Source organism: Microtus oregoni, unplaced genomic scaffold, assembly GCF_018167655.1.
Source record: "Microtus oregoni isolate MIOR12 unplaced genomic scaffold, Mior012 000055F_ref0000237, whole genome shotgun sequence".
Taxonomy (NCBI): domain Eukaryota; kingdom Metazoa; phylum Chordata; class Mammalia; order Rodentia; family Cricetidae; genus Microtus; species Microtus oregoni.
In genome coordinates this window covers 5,697,904-5,712,130 of record NW_024543831.1, presented here as the reverse complement: position 1 = coordinate 5,712,130, position 14,227 = coordinate 5,697,904, and the positions used below count along the sequence as shown (strand labels likewise).

The 14,227-nt window shown below is 46.9% G+C and overlaps 1 protein-coding gene across 3 annotated transcripts in view; it reads left to right on the top strand.

The window, feature by feature from the left end:
* Positions 1 to 14,227, top strand: part of Zbtb16 (zinc finger and BTB domain containing 16) — a 184,754-nt gene that overhangs the window by 67,848 nt on the left and 102,679 nt on the right. The gene's annotated exons all lie outside the window — the stretch shown is intronic.

Here is a 14,227-nt window from a genome sequence, read left to right as displayed (position 1 = left end):
TGTGTCTGTCTGCACTTCTGGCGAACACAAGTAAGACAGTTAAGAGATGGAGTGTCCTGTTTTCTTATTTCGTGTGCCAACCATCTGTCATGGCGACCTCTGGAAGGGCCTCGTTGTTTCAGACACACTGGAAACGAAATGGAAATGCCCGGTGAGGTTGGTTTTTCAAGTCTCTTTCAAAGGGTAGAGTCATGCTGCGGAAGTGTGGCTTGTCTCCCATGCTGCCTTTTCTCGTCCTGGTTTCCACCAGCAGGACCAATAGAGAGAGAGGGCTGTTGGTGGGCTCAGGGGGATGGGACTCTGCCCTGGCTCTGTGGTCTTCTGTCTGTGTGACCTTGTGCAGATTTCTCACCCTTGCTGAGCCTCTTAGGGACACAGCATGCCCGCTAGACCCTCTACAGACTGGCTTTCTCAGTTAAAGAACGGGAAAGGACTGTGCATCTATCAGGTACTCTGGAAGATGCGTGATTGTTATGTGGACTGATTCCAGGCTGCAGAACAGGTTTGGGGTACTACATTGTTCTTGAGGGGTGTGAGAGCTTCTCCCCAACCACTCCTGTTGTCGTTGTTTGTCTTGGGACACCTAACCAGCTATTAGCTGGCTGGCATGCTTAATAGCATCAGAGGCATGCCCGAGGTCTTCCTTGGTATATTGTAGACTCAGGGTGGATGTGTCTCCCGTCCCTTCTCTGGATGGAAGAGTATTTATAGCTGGGTACAAGCACAGTCAGAAGGTTCTTATAAAACGCTGTTCTTACTGCAGTACCAAGTTAGAAATGCTTGAGGTTTCGGCTTCTTGGCTCTTCCATGCGGCCATGAATATTTTATGGGAAAGGAAACACTTAGTGTCTGACTCTTTTTATAGTGCAGCTACTCACAGGGCTGGGAACCTTCCAGATCTTGCCAAAATCAAAATCACTGCCTGTCCATCCATCCCTCTACTTCCCTTTCAGAATGCACTAGAGCTCCACCTCACGGAGGTGTCTGGTTCTCTGGGTGAATGGCCCCCTTTGTGAAACGTGTGCGGGGTGCAGTTTGCAGTTCAATATATGCCCTAAGTAGGTGGAGGGAGTGGGCTGCTTGTCAGCTCTACCCAGTCCTGCTGGGCCTGGTGTACTGGTCAGTACCAGGTTGCCTTGCAGGTAGAGTGCTCACCCCTTCTAGGTGCCTGTCAGCATTTTCTGCCAGAGTCTTCTCTACTCAGGAAGAGGTGGCTGTAATCACCGAAGTCTCCTCTGATCTTGGAACATAAAATCACCAGCTTAATCTGGATATGGTGGTGTCAATCTATTATGCCAGCACTTGGGAGGTTGAGTCAAGAAGACCACAAGTTTCAGGATTGTCTCAAGAAACAAAACACGCATGCTACAGCAACAGATTAAGTTTTAAGTCTAGCAGGTAGCAGGCCCCAAGGGACGTTTTTCATAGCTAAAGGTGGGTGAGATACCCTTCCTGGGCTTTCTCTCTGTTTTTTCAGTGACCCACATGTAATGCAGGAAAATGGGGACTTTGTGGTTTCCACTTTGATGGGCTTAGTGGAGACTCAGTGAAGAGGAAAACAGGTCCTTTGGCAGGTGAGCACAGTGGGAGTTCTTCATTGCTGGCCTTAGTGGGACTCCCCAGAAGCAGGTGTCATCTGCCTTGGACTCACAGCCCTCTGTCACCTGTTAGGACTACAGTTGCTCCAGACCAGGTGGCGTGTCAGATCACAGCATCCAAGGACACTGGACCTCAGGTAACTGGCCCAGTGGACTTTCCAAAGGGGCACGCAGACAGCAAATGTCTCCCGTGGAGGCAAGCAAGCTAAGTGGCCTCATCTTTTTAACAGTGTCTCCAGACCCACCCCCCCAAGAGTGCAGCATGGCTTCTGATATGCCCAGGAGCACAACTTGTTGTCCCTTGTGCCAGTTCAAGACATATATCCTAGAAAGATGTAATTTTACTTTTGAGAATGTGTATGTCCTCACACGTCAGGTTCCAGCAGAAGCCAGAGGCATTGCATGCTTCTGGGGCTGCTACCTTAGGCGGGTTTGAGCTGTCTGATGTGGGTGCTGAGAACCAAATTCCAGTCCTCTGGATGAGCATTGTACACCTACAGCCACAGAACCATCTCTCTAGCCCCCCAGGACAGTCTCTTAGCAAGACCAAGTGCAGGATGGGGAGTTGAACATAGTCAGGACCTCAGTTTCACTCTGTTGTCTGGGCTCTGGGAACTCAGGCTTCCACAGCGTCTGCCGCCTGGACTGCCCTTAGCGTTCGCCTTGGCTTCTGAGCAGGTAGAGGGAGATGGTGTTTGGCACACCCTCGGTCGTTGTGTGACCCTGAAGCAGAGCTCAGATGGTTCACGAGAGCTCTGTGCTTCCCCCACCGCCTCACTCCTTGGTCTTCAGACTCAGCCGTAGCAAAAGGCAAGGTGGGGACCAGAAAGCTTATGGGATTGTGGGTTTAGAGGTTTGCTTTCCCTAATGTTGGAAAGGTCAAGGAGGAGCAGTCATCAACCCCCCTCCCCATGTTTATTATTCTTAAAGGATTTGGCACAGCGTCTTATGCCTAGGGTTAACCTCAGAGACTGAATATTTAGGCTGTATGTTGATAGCAGTGACCATGTAGCTACCAGTTAGAGGAATGTGATAGACGTCAGGCTTAGTGAATTGCGAATCTAAACTGGGACTATCCCTCAATTAGTGGGCTGCATGTGTAGCATACACAAAGTCTGCTGTTTAGACCCCGGCACCGCATAAACCAGACATTGTGGCCCATTGTCAGAGCTTGGAAAGGGGAGGCAGGAAGATCAGAAATTCAAAATAATCCTTGGCAACATAGAGATTTTGAGGCCAGTCTGGCCTCCATGAGATCTATCTCAACAAGCAGAACAAAACAACAAAAAGAAGAGGACCCTCAAATGTTGTGAATCTTTATTATTATTATTGATCCTTCTCATTGGAAGTCTCCCCTACCTACCCAAGGCAGGGTTTCTCTGTGTATCCCTGGCTATCCTGGAACTCACTCTGTAGACCAGGCTGGCTTCGAAGTCACAGAGATCCACCTGCTTCTGCCTCCAAAGTGTTGGGATTAAAGGCATGCACCACCATCTTTTAAACAATGCAGACAGCTTAAAAAAACAGAGCCAGAAAAAGAAGAGCGAGAGCACTTTGATCAGTATTTGTTAGACGACAGACAATGCTCTGTGTTTTTAAACATCTGCCTTTTAGGCTTAGCTGTAGCAATTGCCCGGCTCTAGGAAATGATGCCTGGGGTGGCTGGTGGTGATTATGGATGATTTCTGAGGCAGCTACAGCCATCATCTCGCAGTGGGTTCTCCCCGTCCAAAAGATAAAGGACACTGGCAATCAGGCAGACACTGATTTGTAAGTCCTCATTCCCCGCTGCAGAACCCAGGGATTGTGTCTGTTGAAGACTTTGTCTTGCACAGTGTGGTTTAGTCTTGAAAAGGTAAGTATAGTTTTGACTGAAGATGGATGGCATCTCTTCCCTTAGAGGCAGCGTCATGCGGTCTCTGGGGGGTTCTGTCACAGCTGTCTTTCCTGGACAACCGTGTCCTAAACTGAAGCTTATTGTTCCATTCTCCCACATCCCAGATCTTTGACTCTGTTGCTTGTTCTGTATGGAATTTCTTAGCTGGGAATTATAAAATAACATTTTAAAGAGCTCTGTCTGAGATGCTTGAGTTCGTGTGCTCTGTGTCACCTAGAAGTACCGTTAGACTTTCTGAACAGTCTAAGGGTTAGAAGGTTGTGTCTTCTTGTGTCCTACATTCAGGAAGTGTTCCTCTTGGGGTGCATTATTTTGGAGACTACTGTGATTTACTTTTTGAAGTCAGTTACTGTCATCTGGCCACCAAACGAGAAAGAACCTAATATATTGTCCCGATTAAAGTCACTGCTAACAGCCTCAGTTAAAGATATCATTGTGCTTCTGGCCCCTTCTTCCTAGCTCTTTGGAGGCAGAGCCTTCCAGGTAGAAGCACCTTGAAAAAGAGAGGGAAGTGGAAAAGCACGCACTGCAGAGATACCGAGTCTGCGTAAGGTTCTTTGCCCTGCCCAGTCTCACTGGGCAGGAACTTGGTGGAATGCTTTTCGGGTACACAGAAGTGAGACAAAGAGGATGTGATGGCAATTATGTATTTTCATGATGAGACTGGAGGATTTCCAGGCTTCTAAATCCTTACAGCTTGCTTGTGGAGAGAGGAGAGGCTTGGAGACTTCCAACAAGGCACACCCCAGGGGGAGTTAGATTTTGTCTCTTGGGAAGGAGATGTAGTTCCCTGTCCAGTGTTACTTTGTTTCACTGAGGTTGACTATGCCCCTCTACTTGATCAGAGAGAACAGGGTGGGTTTTGAGTAGTAGACAGTAAGCAATGGCATTGGAGGCCTGAGTTCTGAGTCCTTGCTGAGGTTTTCCTCCTGGCCCCAGGAAACAGGCAAGAGTGGGGATGAGGTGCTGTGGGGATGCTGTGAACATATCATCTTGTTCTGATGAGAAACACAGTCAGTGTTCCCCCTCTGAACTGGTTAGGGAGAACTCACTTAGGCAAACATGGTTCTTCAGGTGGGTTCATGAAGAAAGCAGCAAGCAAGGTGCTGTCTGTTGAGCACTAACTGAGGAGCCTGAAAGGACCAAGATAAAAGCAAGCATGACAGCTGTTGGCTGGCACCGTTCCTCGGGCCTAGGCTTCTAAGGAGGAGAGAAAGACAGTGGTGTGGGAGGGAGGGGCAGGAGGTGGCTCCTAGGACCAGGTATGGATTTTAACTGTGGGAGTCGGGGGACAGACCGTGTGAGTAAGGAGTGGGTAGGATTTACTATTTTAATCTCGGTAGACTTGAGAATTTTGCAACAGAGGCCAAGGAAGGATGTATGAGCTGAAAGAAGGATGGATAGAGGTTTGGAGGTGGGTGTGACCCCAGATGGCAATAATCGTTACATATAGAAAACAGGCTATTTTTTTTGCATAAATTGCTCGGAGCTTCCACGCAAAACTTCTGGTACTCTCTGTGCAGCCTTAAGCCTTGTGTCTCTGTTTTCTTGTCTCTTCTCCTTTGTTCCTGTTGCATTACCAGTATGCCCTATTTCCTAGGATTTGATACACAGTGTCTTGCATTCCCTACATGATTATAGACTCTTAGCAGGCACAGTCAGTATACCATGTTTTTTTTTTCTTTTGAAGCTTTTCACTGTGACTGGCCATATGCCTTGCATTATTAGAAGGTAAGCTTGAATGAATGGAAAGACTGTTGCCTATTCCTTTCTTCCCAGAGAGCTGTTCACTCATTCCCACTGTCTCCTTGCCTGTCCCAAGCCAGTTTTAATCTTGAAAAAAAAAGAAAGAGGCAGATGGCAGCCTCTTCATCTTCCGGAAGTGATTCTGTGAGGATTTATAGCATGTAAATCGTGAGGCATTGATGGGTATGTAGAAAAGGAGACGATGCTAAAACATGAAATACCACACTGGAGTCACATATTGTTGTGAGCTGCCCGATGTGGGTGCTGGGGATGAGCCACAGTCCTTGGAAGGGCAGCAAGCACTCCTAACCATTGAGCCATCGCTTCAGCCTCTGGGCTGGCGTTTTTGATTTCTGGTCTTCTGTTGCTGACTGGTCAAGATACTTCCTCATCTCGAAAAAGAAGGGATAGCTTCTAACTCCCTGGCATTTCTTGGTTTCCTCTTTCCTACTGGTTATCTTTTTTTTTTTTAATTGTACTTCCGTCCTGCTTCTGTCTTTGTGAGCACTGCTGGTCTGCTCAGGTGCTGGTTTCGGCTTTCTTTGGAAATGGGAAAAGCTAATTTTACTACAATAGTTCCTTAATGATTCTCTAAATGGAACTTGCTTAGTTCATCTGATCTCCTACTCTTCAGATATTAACCAGCTATCTTCAAGAGGCTTCCTTCTTTCCCCCTCAGAGACCAGCAGTTTGCTCAGCCAGGTGGTAAGAGATGGTGTGTGGGGTGGGTGGGAGGTGCTCACTGATCCACCCGTGTAGTAAGGTTCCTAGGGAGGATGCCCCATTTCTGTAAATTGTATTTTGACTTGTTAGATTCCAAGCATATAACAAGACTGAGCATGCTGGCGAGTAGCCAAGCACAGAGTGACTGGCAGGAAGGGCCCGTCACTTCAATATTCTTACAAGAAATCTAGTTTTCCATGAATGGGAGGCTATGGAGGAGGCTGGAGGAGCAAATGCCTGGCTGGTCTCCAAGGCCAGATGTTCTGTAGCGCCATATGTCATGATAGCAAGGCGAGCGATGACGCTCATAGAGCATGTCAGGCCCGTGCTCTTGAGCTGCTGCCCTCGTGGTGTCTCCCTTCCATACCTCTCCCCCACCCCCAGCTTTCCAGGCCTGTCTCTCTCTACGGCTTTGTGGTCTGAACCATTTGTACCACTCTGCAATGCTCATAATCTGCTCACGCTGGCTTGTGTCCAGGGTGCCTGTCCTTAGCCAAAAGTGATGCTCTGTTTCTGGGCAGTGCCTGCTGTATCCTTGGTATCTGCTCACCAAGGAAGCCTTTGAGGTTTTGTTTTTGTTTTTGTTTTTTTACTCAATCTGGGTCTCGTGGTCATTAGGACACCCACAACATCTGGAACAGGTGTGTGAGTCTTGTTTTCAATTTTACATAGAGTCTTCATGACTCGCCCCGAACTATTTCCCTCTCCTTCCTTTCTTCAGTGTGTGGTGTGTGCATCCTACCGTGTGTGTGTGTGTGTGTGTGTGTGTGTGTGTGTGTGTGTATGTGTGTGAAGGCACGTGTGGAGGCCTGAAGTTGTCATCAAAAGTCTTCCTCAATCACTTTTTATCCTATGTTTTGAGACAGGGTCTCTCACTGAACCTGATCCTGGAACTCATTTTTCAGCTAGACTGGATGACCTGTGAGCCCCTAGGATTCTCCTGCTTCCCCCAACCCCAACACTAAGGTTTCAGGCACACAGCTTTGATGTGAGTGCTGAGGATTTGAACCTGGGTCTTATCCTTGGGCTGGTTCCGGAAGTACTTTACTCATCCCTAGCCCCTTGTCTTGTATTTTCATTGACTCTTTCACATTGCCAAGTGAATTTGTAGGTGTGTGTGTGTATTGTGTGTGTGCGTGGGGGGGGGGGACTCTGAGTAATCTTGCTTCTTGGCCGTATTGAATTGGTAGCCAGTTCACCTGCTCAAGGGGACAAAGTAACGTGGCACAACCTTTCTGCTGTGCATTCTCTCAGCCACCTGTGTCCTGTGGTAGTGATGACATGTTTAATTGAATGGAGGCAGCAAAGGGAAGCAGCCACTCTGTTGGGTTCCCTACCCCATGGAGCCAGGGACTTTTACCAGGCAGTAGAAGCAGTTTGCTTCTATCTCCTGTCTCTTTCATCCTCCTAGAAGCATCTTGTATTGCCATTTTGTTCTTGAAGGCTGACCTAATGACTGTCTTTGGAAATATCATCATTCTCGATTTAGAATTTGGGCACTTCATTTCTTTCTCTGCTCCCATGGTCCCTTCCCATACCCAGCCTTTTGCTCCCAGCTAACCCCATTGTTCCAAGAAAGGTGTTGGGGGCTCTTCCGTGGCTGTAGCAACAGGAACAATGTCCTCATTCTCTTGACCAGGATTCTGCCTAATCTAGCCCAGGTTACCATCTCTGGTTCTACTTTTCTGTGAGACCACTTGGGATGAGTCAGGCCAATCTTTGGAATGCTTTTTCAACTTGGTTTGCCATCCTAACACCGGTCTTAGACATACAAGGCTTTTCCATTTTTGACATTGCTTGGGCGGAGAGAGCCATTCCATGAAAAAAAAAATCTGAAAAACAAGCTCAGCTTTGTCAGGTCCTCAGCCATCTTCAGCTATAGCACCCACAGTTTCTCTGTTCCTCTTTTGTACCCCTGTAACATTTTGGACATATTTGGATATTTTGTACAGATCGGTACAACACCACTTCCTCCTTTTTAGATTTCTTCTGTCATTTCCCCTGTTCTCAGTCTTTTCTTCCAGGTCTGAGTCTAGGGACTACATTTTAGACTGGTGAGGGTGCACACGTGTCTCTCTGTTTTTCAGCCCACTTACTCTGTGTTCTCAACACTGAGCTTGCTCACACGCAGGTCTTCTTCAACAGCCTAGTGAAGTCATGCCCATTTGACAGGTGAGCAAACTGAGAATCCCAGTCCGATGGAGACCTGGGATTTGAACACAGGGCTGGCTAGCACCAGAGTCACTGTCTTCATCACACCAGGCTCCCTCACCTGGTGAACTGCACCGCTGTGGGCCAGTTGTTCTTGTCCTGTGTTTCTGTTTCTTCTCATCAAAACAGAAATAAAGATTATCTGTGACTCATAGAATTGTTCCAAGGGTAGAATGGGAAGAAACACAAAATGTACAGAATAGGGCCACTGTGAGTACTTAGCTGTGTGTTGTACAAGTTTCTCTTGGTTCCCTGCTACTGGTATAATCTAAATAATATTATTTTCACTCTTTTTTCAAAAATCACCTCGTGTGTGTCTCTTTCTAATCTTCTGGATAGAACAACTCAGCCCTTTGCACATGCCGGGCGAGTTCGCTCTGACTTAGCTTTGCCATCAGCCTTCCTGCATCCTCTTAGCACACAAGACAGTGTTATGCACCTGACTTGTGTCCAGAAAATGCTTCATGAATGAGTGCATAGGTTCCGGGGCTTCTAGAGGTGCCTTGGAGACAAACACGCGGTGTGATGTCTTTGCCACAGATGCGGATCACAAACGTGTCTTTGCTGGTGTCTAGCCTCTGTGGGCTCTTTGAGTAGCCATGGGGGGGGGGGTGTAAAAGATGGCAGGGTTGGGTGGAGGCTGCAGCCCACAGCCCTCTTGTTGCCTGCAAGCTTGTTCCTGCCCACCCCCTTCCTGATAGCTCTGTGCCCTGCCAAGCCTGTGCACAAGCCTTGAAATGACAAAGTACCCTTTAGTTAATTGCACAACGGATTGCCTAGAGTTAAAAGTTCTGATTTATATGACTATAGCTCTAACTGCTCAATAACACAGGCCTGTAATCTACTTTCATTTCAAACAGAACGGTGATTTATAGGGCAGCATGCCGCTTTAGCTCAGAAATGAGGTGTTCAACATATGCTCTGTTGACATAAATTTGGAATTTATCGCTGTTGTCAAAACTGCCTGTTGGACAAAGGTGGGTATTAAGGCAATAAATGGCTCAGAATAGTTTTCTGTCACATTTCCTAACCATTGTATTCAGTCTATTTGAGGGTAAAATATATACTTAAAAGTAATCAAATGTCCAAAATCCATGCATCTTGTTTTGAATGGAGAGAAGAGAGAAGATTCAGGGGCAGTGATGGTGGAGGGGGGACACAGAGGCATGGGGAGGGGCAGATGTGGGGGATGGTGGGAAAAGCGTTTTGTGAAGTTATGGTCCATTTAAGAGATTCCACTTTGCTTCTTCTCCCCATCCCCATTAGGAGGTAGGCTTTTCTTTCTCATTTACAAAAAGGGAGAAAGAAAAATGAAAGCTCATTAAATAAAAATAGTAAAGGACATTTTTATGGGTGGGTTTAAAGCCAGCAGTGTCAGCGAGGAGTTAGTGACTGGGGCTCAGAGGGAGGCAGGGGAGGATTTTGTTTATGGGGAAATGAAGCCACCAGCTGAGGTTCGGTTCCTTGCTAGGTTGGTGAGCACAGCCTTTCCCCAAAATGCCCTCTTCAAGCTTGAAGTTCCTGTGAACTGGGAGAATATTTGATTGGCTGAGTGACAGTAAGGAGTTTGTGGACATTGCACCCCAGTCAGGTCCTGACTGATTTATTATTCACCATGTGACCAACACCCACCAAACCCTCATCCATCCACTCAACAACGTATCTTCTCAATAGCTGTTATTCCTATGCCCTTTATTGGGCTTGAGAATTCAGATCAATAAGTCAAGACTGTCTTTGGGGTTGCCCGTCTAGAAGAACAGACAGAGAAGTAAGCACATGCAAGTTTCCCAGTGACATTCATGAAACTGTGGACACATAGGCCAAGGCAAGGGGCATGGTTACAGGAAGGGAGGTAGTAGGGAAGGTGATACTGGCCCAGGTAGCCCTTTGAAGGCATCGGGTCACTCCTGGGGGTTGGGGGAATTGAGTTTTGAGAATTATACTACCACGATAGGACTTTGTTTGTTGAGACAGGGTCTCACTATATAGCCCTGGCTGTCGTCGAACTTAAGATGCAAACCAGGCTGGATTTGAACTCACAGAGATCCACCTACCTTTACCTTCTGAGGCTAGGAATAGTATCATGTGCCATCATGCCCAGAGACTCTGTATTTTGTTAATGTATGATATACTGTTGATATACAGATTCATACTGACTTATGTCCCTGGGTTTTCCGTATTGTGTTTATTATTATTATTATGACTATTACTACTATTTGCAGTGCTATGAATTGAGCCTAGGGCCTTGAGCCACACCCTCAGGTCTGTCATATGTTATAAAAAGCAGAGACCAGGATCACATCATCTCAACTCAGAGTTCCAGGGCAGGCAGTAGGCAGGACAGGGGACTTAGAGAATGCTGTCAGAGTCGAGGTTAAGAATCTGTCTCCTTTCTTCATCCCCTCTTTCAAGATAACAACCTGCACCTGCTGTAACATGTGGACTGGTGAGCACCATGCTGGGAACGAAAGCATTGCAGGCAGATTCAGGGAGCTGCAGCCTAGATTGGGCCACAGCTGCTCCTTGGGCCCTTGTGGTGGACATTATGCATGGCCTCTGAGCTGCCTCGAAAGTCAGAAGGCAGAGGAGCATGCGAGCTGCCTGGTACTTTCCTCATGAAAATGAGGCCCAGTGGGGAAGAGGATGTGTATTTGTTGCCTTTATTTTATTTTTCCTTTTATCTCTGCCCACGTGCTTGAACAGTCTCAGCACTGATAAATGTGCTCTCTCCCCCTCTCTCTCCTCACCCCTGTCTCTCCCGCCTCACACACAATGCGCGCGCGCGTGCACACACACACACACACACACACACACACAGAGTTGTGAGCACCCTGAGCATGGACACCTATTGTAAACCCCCCTCTATGTGGATCCCCCCCAACACCCCCGCCTGCCTTTACCACCAACTCCTGTCCTTTTCACACAAAGTTCCCTGTTGGGAAAACTCATAATTTTTACACCACACAGTCTTGACTGGCCATTGCTGGAATTACTGGCTCTTTGAAGTACTTTCTGTTGGGGCATTTATAGGCTGTTTTAATTACCTGCAGCTTGCAAAGGACCTTGCTTGGTCCCTGCCTTTGTTTGTTTGTTCTTTGCAAGGAATCTGTGCAGAAAGAGAACCTGCTGCCTTCTTCTACAGAGAGAGAATAAGGAGACAAGAAGTTAAGGACCTGTGAACAGAGCTTCTCTGAGCTGCCTGCTTCAGCACTCTGTCCCTAGGAGCAAGCTCAGGCACAGGGGGGAAGCTTTACTTGTGACTCTGTGGATCCCTCTCTTAGAATTTGCCAGGAATGGTTTTTGTTTCATTTGTACATTTTTTGAGATGTCTGTGCATGCGTGTAGGCCATGATTCAGGGATTGGCACAGGACCTTGCACATGCTAAACAAATGTCCTGCTGCTAAATTTCACCCCCATAGCCCCATGCATTTTCATTTTCAAGCAATAAGTCTGTTTTCAGAGCTCACAACTGAGTCAGCAGGGCTGTGAGTCACACAGCCTACTTTGACCAGATCAAAGTTGGTTGTACTTGAGCCAGGATCCCTTTCCTATTTTTCAACTAATTTGTTTAAGGAACAGCATCATTAGATTATTGAGTCTGTATTTGGGATGTGAGGAAGAGTTTGAAATAATATATGTGAAAGTGGTGCTTGATTTCAGCCATCTGGTTTTTTATTATGTTTTTCTTCATTTGTTTTTCTATTTAATGCTTTAAAAAAATAACTCTTTTAGGAGATAGAGAGATGGTCCAATAGTTATTATTGATCTTGCAGAGGACCCAGGTTCAGTTCCCAGCACCCACATGGCAGCTCCCAACCTCCAATGTCAGGAAATTCAGCTACTCTCTTCTGACCTCCATGGGCACCAGGCAAACACACGATGCACATACAAACATACAATAAAAATCTCACAGACCTTGAAAAGAAATTAAAGTGATTCTTTTGGGCTTGCACTGAGCCACAGTTTGGCCTATCCTCTGTTCAGGTGAAGAACTAGTGTCCCCGGGGAGCATGGGACTCTGTCCTCTTCTCTGCCATCTTCATGGTGGAAAGACTCTTTGTTCATTTAGCCTAAGACTGTATTGTGCAGCTGGAAGCCACAAGGATTGCTGATGGAAGCATAGAACGATGCAATTGCTTTGGAAGAGAGCGTGGTCATTCCTCAACATGCTAAGCATGGATAATGCCCTATGACCCTCACTGTTCTGTCCCTAAGCCCATACCAAACAGAAGTGAAAACGTTTGGTCACAGTTAAGACTTGTGCACTGATGCTCACAGCAGCCGTGTCTGTGACACTCACAAGGCTGAGACAGCTACATGGGTGTCAGATGATGGATGGACACACAGGGTGTGGTCTAGCTGGACCATGGGATATGAGTCCACAATGTGGGAGAATGGGGGAGCTAACACAATTCACTGTGGATGAAGCCTGAAGACGTGTGTTCCGTGAGAGAAGTGGGATCAAAGAGGTCCGTGTGGTGTGCTCTCCACATCTGTGAAGTGTTCAGGTTAAGCGAATCCACAGGAGAAGATGGATTAGTGGCTGCTAGAGGCTGGGCTCAAGCAGAAAAGGAATGAGGCGAGCCTTGTTAGTAGGGAAAATGTTCTAGAATTAGACAGTGGTGGTGGTTGCACAGTTCTGTGGATATACCAAAAGCAAACCCTCTCACTAGTACACTTTGATAAGTAGATTGTAGGGTACATGGGTAATATCTCAATTAAGTTCTATTTAGAATGACCTGCTTACTGCGTCCCAGGCACCCTGACAGATTCGGATGGTGCGCCACCCGGCTTCTGCCTTGATGGAGCTTCCAGGAGGTGAGTGTAGTAAAAGCCCACAGTGTACCTGCAGGTCGTGTTAGTCGGCGGAAGGGTGACTAAGGAAGTGAGTGTAGTCACAGAACACTGTTGGCTTCTGACCGTGGCTCAAGTGCAGTCTGGCTGACTTGGGAGCTGGCACCAGGTACATGAAGATACGGAGTGGGCACTGGTTAGGAAATGAGTCAACATGTCTTCCCTGTGGGAGGTGCTGAAGCCCCTGTGAGACCAAGCCTGCAAGTAGAGCGTGGGGGTCTTTGTACTGCTTGTTTGCCTTGAGGCTTCTCTGTGGCTCTCTCTAGCTTAGGTGAGAAAGTCTAGGCAGGTTCCTAGTGTGTCTTATCAGGAAACCCCTTCAACATGAAATGAGGTCCACTCTGCCTTTGGAACTATACAGCCCGAGGTGACTTTGTTGTTTCGTGTGTGTGTGTGTGTGTGTGTGTGTGTGTGTGTGTGTTTTCTTTCTTTCTTGAGATTGAGTTTCACTAAGCAGCCCCCGGCTCACCTGTAACTCTCCCTGTATAGACCAGGCTGGCCTCAGACTCAAGAGATCAGCCTGCCTTGGCTTCTGCCTCCCGAGTGCTAGGATAAAAGGTTTTTGGTTTATTTGTTTCCTTCATTGTTTTAGAAGGGGGGCAGAGGGGGTGTGTGAACCACCAGGTTTTGTATTTGTTTGTTTTTAAGTAAAAATCTGTCTCAAACTGAGAAGAAAACAAACAAACAAACAAAAAGCAAAACAAAAACAACAACTAAAAGAAACATGAGTTTAAAACCTGGAGGAAAAAAAAGGTAAAAATCTCTGATTCTCCTCCCACTCCTTCATTAAATGACAATAATTTTCCCACTGTGATTAGAATGTGATTTGATGTCCATACAGATAATCTGCCCAGCTCATCTCTGGTGTTGATAACTGATGTGGAGAGCCCCGGCGCTCAAGCTCAGAATCCTCATAGAAAAGTAATTTAATTTTCAGTGTAGTAAAGCAGGAAGAATGAGGCAATATACATTAAAAGGGTTTTCAGAGTGGTTTAATTCCAAAGGCATGGGCTTGCGGGGACTTTAAGAGGCCTCCGTTCTGCTCCACAATGGCCCAAGTTTCTGGGCAGGTCCCTGGGATTTAAAGGCAGCTCTCTTGACTCCCTGACTGAAGTGGAATCCTAAGAAAATTCTTGGTAACCAAGAGGCAGAGACATCACCCATACGCAGGCAGCACGAGATCACGAAAATGTAGAT